The sequence below is a fragment of the Branchiostoma floridae genome, chromosome 10 (genome assembly GCF_000003815.2).
Source record: "Branchiostoma floridae strain S238N-H82 chromosome 10, Bfl_VNyyK, whole genome shotgun sequence".
Taxonomy (NCBI): domain Eukaryota; kingdom Metazoa; phylum Chordata; class Leptocardii; order Amphioxiformes; family Branchiostomatidae; genus Branchiostoma; species Branchiostoma floridae.
The window spans coordinates 9445132-9451124 of record NC_049988.1 but is presented as its reverse complement, the minus strand read 5'-3'; the positions used below and the strand labels follow the sequence as shown (position 1 = coordinate 9451124).

The window sequence follows — 5993 nt, the reverse complement described above, 5'->3', positions numbered from 1 at the left end:
GTATTCGAAAAGTTAACTAGTGTAGTAAAGGTGACAGTAGTGTGGTAGACACTCATGGCTTGTCTTGCTGTAGCCTTATTATCATTTCGAGAGAAAGAAAGACTAAGTAGGTAGATCTACAGTATATGGCTGTGTATTCAAATTGTTGGTGGCATGATGTATAGCAATATAGCAGCAAAGAAAAATTCTAATCTGGACAAATAATACTAACAATAAAAACGCATAAAAGACGCCCAAAACAAGCCGTACACATATTCTCTGTGCATGCTTGATGCATACTAGTACTACGGACCGTTTGTTCTACTGAAGAAAGAGGCCCGATTAACCTCCTTGTACCGAGGCAATTATAGTTCGACACTAGTTCTCAGCTACGCCCTCTTGCGATTTACTGTATGAACTGATTCAAGGTGCAGATGCTAGATTCTCTTGAGCGCGCGTGACCGTTGGTTTTATGTAGGATCACTTGTGATTATGGTCCATTATAGTGATGACTACAACTGGCATCGCCGGCTAAGTGTCCAGCCGACAACATATCCTCAAGGTCGGATTAGTTCATGGTCGAAAGAGAGAGTAATTTGCTTTCCGGGTAGCAGTTACAGTAGACTGTAAAGAGGGAAGGGATTGTGAACCTGAAGTGTGGCCAGTTTACCCAAAGCGCGTAAGTTTGCGCACTTTTGGAAGTAAATGAAGTTTCGTTTCATGTGTCGTTCACTTGTGCGCTTGTCGTATGAGTTTTTTTTTTCAGTATGCGGGTAAGTTTTGATGGATGAAAAAAGATTGGAACTCTGACATCCTAACGGTTTCCTTTAGAACTGCAGTTGCTGAAATCTTTTTTCTTCTAAAACAAGAATCGTCATGATTTATAGTGTTGTGTTGCTTTGACTTTACTATCTAGTCTGTCTATAGTATAAGTTTTCTGGTCGATTTTCCTTGTAGAAAGATTTTCCACAGTTCTAGTGATACACTATCAGTGCGACCTATTGTACGATGTGCAATAGACTCCAACTAATTGCATTACGCCCAATTGCATAATTCGGGGAATTGCATAGAAATATGAAAACCCAAACCATTTCCCATTTACCATAGTATGAATAAAATGGCATAGTTGCATAAGCCGTTATTTGCATGAAATAATGTCACAGCACATGGTATACTAACCTGGAAATATATGAAAACAGCAAAAATAAGCTGGCAGGATTATGTAGAGTGGCATCAAATTGCCCAAGGTTTGCATGTGTGCTGTCGTTTCTTACGTGTGCTCGGAATGTGATCTTAGCCCCACTGGACAGAGAAAATATCACAAGTTCAAAACCGCGGGCGCTGACCCGCCAAGTGGCCTGTCTGCAAGTTGTCAGCCAGAGTCTTTGACATTTCTTAATCCGCGGTAACATATCGGGTGAAACCCTAGCAAGGCTTTGTGCTAAGTACATAATCCACGGCCAAGTTCAAATACCACAGAATCGGCAATCCGCGAGTGCGATCCATGCTGTCATCTTGCGTGAGAACTACTGGTTCCCGATGGTCTATGCAGTTACACAGGGAGGGAAATGAAAGAAATAGTGGCCACTACTAACCCATGACTTAACCTCTGCTTGGAGAGATTGCTCTGTGGGAAACGCTCTGGAATAGAGCACTTAAAAAACGTTATTGCATTGTCTTTGACTTCTATTGCATATCTTATGATACCTTAAAAGTGCTGAGAGGTTTTGTGAGTGTCTGAAATAACAGGGAAACGTGTACTAGTATATACGATTCAAGTTCCGAATACCAGTATATAGCATGTAGGCCTAGGGACTAAAAGATGACTTTTAAAATTCTTGTAATACATGACTGAGCGAATATGGAATACAGTGACGTTGCTTATTTTTGACTGGGAAGTTTTCATAAGCAACGAAAATCATTTAATGTGCTTACATATTCCATGTCATTGCCATTCATCATTAAGGAATGATATACGAGGGTGAGTCAGAAAGTAATGCAAGTGGTTTCATAACAGACTCGTTTTTTGATCGAATGAGTTGCAATTTGGCACAAAGGTAGAGGCATATGTCCTCTTGATATTAAAATATCTAAATTTGTTGTTCATCATTTTATGAGTGACTGTGCTGATTTGAAGATGACCACACCCTTGGAACCCCGTCATAAGAAAAATGAGGTCCAATTAACGTACAATTAACAATTTCTCTAAACCAATTTTTGCTACTGTAGGAGACTGAGCTTGCACATGTAATGAGCTGCATTTCTCTATAAGCCACATGTCTGTTTTCAACTCTAAAATGCGATCAGTTTTTCTTTTTTCGTTGCTGGTGTAGAGTGAGGTATAAGCGGTTGTCAAGGTCATGCGATTTGCGGTGTGTTTATTAAAAGTTTCTGTAGCCTACTTTTCCATTAACTAGGAAGAATAAAACTTAGCACACTTCTTGACTTTTAAACAGTTAATGACTGTGTAAAGTTTCGTTTCTTTTGGTTAATGGAAAAGTAGCCTTTTAACCAACAACTCACGAATTGTGTATAAATCAAACTTGCTCTATATCACAACTTACTCCATCCTAGCAGCTGTAAATGAGAAACCGTTGGGAGTTCAGAAATGAAAATTGGCATACAACCTATAGAGACATTTGTTATCGTACATGTATAATTTCAACCTCTTACAGTAATTTTCAATGGGTCAGATTTAAGGGAACTGATCGTCTGACAAGCATATAATGGTAAGGTGAACTTGAAATCAACTCATTTGCTCATAAAATGATAAAGACCAAATTTACAAATTTCAATGTCGAGAAGACATATGCCTCTACTTTTGTGCCAAATTTCAACCCAATCGATTGAAAAATGAATCTGTTATGAAACCACTTGCATTACTTTCTGACTCACCCTCGTACAATTGAAATCCTTGCCCTGTGAACCCATTCGCTGTGTGCAGGTGCACCAGTAGTTTAATTTCAAGAGTACAACATCTTAAGTCTTCATTTCCTAAGAATATACGATCATTGCTGCAGGTGTGTTTTCTTATCTCAAGTCACCTGTTATTTCTGGGAAACCGCATCGAAAGCAAATCTACGAAAATACGGATAGAATTCTTTGTTTTCCGTTCTGATGCTGTACCGAACATCTGAAGTGTCGTGAGTCTCAACACTTTTAAATGACATGAAACAGAACACATGACAGTCGGAACTGTCCGTTTATTCTGGGAAAGTTAGCCCGTTATTCCTACATGTGACATGCGAGGTACATACAAAGGACTCGCCCGGAATTTCTGCGTTCTTTCAAAACCTGCTGGCACTGCCTTCTGACAGGAGAAAGTTGTTTTGCTTCGGTCGTCACTTTCTCCCGACATTCTATCGGACTGACCGCACCATAGCTGACCACTGGATATATAATTCTTCGGCAAACTGATCTCCATAGCCTGGATACCAGACCCCTGACCTCTATCGTGTGAGAGATATTTTTGAGTCGGGCTGGGGCTTTGTATCAAGGTACGTATCCAGGCTATGACCTCCAGTGTTGTGTACAATACATGGGGCAAGGTGGATAATGGGGGTGCGTGTATACATGCGTCTTGCTATCTACTGGAATAAAAAGAACGGTATACTAACTTTCGTTTATCACCCTTTGTATTAAAGACACAGGTGTACAAAAGGACAATACCACACAGGAGCTCGAGCGCTGTACCATGCGATATGCAACATTGTGTGATCAAGCACAGAAGAAAACAGCCACATAAGCATACCATACAGCCATACATTTAGCACCTTTCTTCGGTTGCGTTTGTAGAGATCTGTACACTCTTTGTACAGACGATGTACTTTCACATATGTAACAATAACATTATTTTGTCGAAGGTACCCGTACTCACGGAGGGCCGGGTGAAGGCGTCAACCCTAACGCACCACTGCTCACCAGCGCTTCTGACTGCACACGTTCCGAAACTTTACCTCTCCACTTTTCCTTCGTCCATTCCCGCTACCTTATCACCACAACCCCTGATATATCGGCGTTTCCGACAACCTGTCGGAGGACAAGCGTTTCAACCGGGCGCGCTGTACAAGCGGGCGGCGGCTTCAAAGTTTCCCCCCGCCCGAGAATGATGGCCGCTTACCCCCAGGGGAAAGCCCAACACGGTCACCCGTGGGGGACACTTCCCCCGGGACCAGGGGAGGACAGCTGGGCAGTGTCCCGCCTGACACACCGGTTTGATGTGGCAGGTCATGATTAAAGAACCGCCCCGGGGCACAAGGGTCTGCTGATGGGTCTGTGATAAGGGGAGAACCGTTAACTACTCTGAACTGACCAATAAACGAGATTATGTTTTCATTGCATCTGTTGTTATTTGCATTGTTCTTATCAATAGAAAGTCCGATAAAAACACCGAACCTCTGCTTGGAGAGTATTCTATACTTCCAGGGAGCTTTCATCAACCTCTTTAATGAAACAACGGGTGAAATGAATAGATATTAAGATAGAAATAGATATGTTTTTATATACCTTGCCTTTATTGTCCAATGGCCCACTAAAACACAAGATTTACTGACACGAAAAATGAAGTGACTTTTGTATGGTCGACTTTAATTATAAACAACAAAATAGATCTAGACAAGAGATACCATACAGAATATACTAGTATCTGTATCTGATTATAGGATAACAAAATCTTTTCTACAATCAGGTGTTGCTAAACGTGAGTGCGATTATCTTTTCTAATTACAAATAATCTTTCATGTACATATCTTAGCGTTATGAGAGCTGTCGGGTCTCAAACACTCATGTGTCCTGAGAAAGGTTGCCCATCACGCCCAAACGTGCCTGACTCACCCCTTACCCAGCTGGTGCAGACGACACAAGGGCTGGATTACGTCACCGCGTTGTTGTCAGCATCAGGTAATGGCGACCGCGACCTGTCAACACAGATCTACTGCTTCACACAGAAGGGCTATTACCCTTGCAATTTGTTTCAGTGTATGCCTTTCTCAAGTTAGTTAGCCTGGATGCATACTCTCCAAGCAGAGGTTAGGCTCCGGCTGTTATTTAACGTTTTTTAGTCGTTTTTATCGGGCTCTCTATTTTGTATTTTACGCGGCTTGCTGTGTCAAAACCTAACTGGTTTGGCTGGCAAAATAGAAAGCCCGATAAAAACGACTAAAAAAACGTTAAAAAAACAGCCGGAGCCTAACCTCTGCTTGGAGAGTAAGACTGTTACTAACTCGTTTTTTTTTTCTAACAGTGTTAGGACTATGTCACATTTTCAAAAGTTAACTGAGACCTGGCCGGGCAGCTTTCGTGAACGATAAGTATCTAAAAGAATCCGAACTACACAAAGCACAAAGAGAATAGTTGTGAGCATTAGTTGTGTATATTTCACGGATACATTTGTATTTTACGTATCCACAAACAGCTCGGTCGGGCCCCGGTTCGGACCAGCTCCTCGGCTACAGGGTCAACATGCTCCCAAGGAAATTTTACCACAACCCCCTGAGTTAGACCAGAAGCTGGCCTGTGTAGCCAGTTGAAACAGCCAGGCTACAAGTTAGCACACACGTTTGTTACTGTCTGGAAAAGTTGTAGGAAACCCTTGTGGATATATCCCAACAGGGAAACGTGCTCAAGGAAAAAACGGCGAACACCCCTGTGGTGTCGTCTGAAGTTGTGTAGATCAAATTTCTTCTTGTCAGTGTATTTTGGCTCGACGTATTGACAACATTGATGTACATGTACAGTGATAAGAACAGACTAATCAATCACACTAATTACCGTAATAAAAACAAGTTAATCTTTCTGCATCAGCAGAAATTCACTATCACAGCCTCCGTGGTCGTTTCTACTTCTTCAGTTCAGTTCTTGATTGTGACAATGAAGACATGACACTGGGCATTTAAATCTAATCGTATAAGTCTTATTTTCGCGTTCTTGAAATGTCTTCTGTCAATCTTTAACAAAACAATTAAGTCATCAAGATATATTAGCCTCAATAGGTATACACCAACACATAAATTCGC

The 5993-nt window shown here is 41.4% G+C and overlaps 1 protein-coding gene across 2 annotated transcripts in view; it reads right to left on the bottom strand.

Annotated features, from left to right (window-relative positions):
• LOC118424056 overlaps positions 1–5993 on the bottom strand; it is a 62565-nt gene that overhangs the window by 10062 nt on the left and 46510 nt on the right. Inside the window, exon 1 of one of the 2 annotated variants that reach the window (XM_035832517.1) lies at positions 3857–4014. The exons of the other annotated variant lie outside the window; for it this stretch is intronic. The gene's annotated coding sequence lies outside the window, so the exon portion shown is untranslated. Of the gene's footprint in view, positions 1–3856; positions 4015–5993 lie in introns of those variants that run through there. 2 annotated transcript variants of the gene reach the window in all.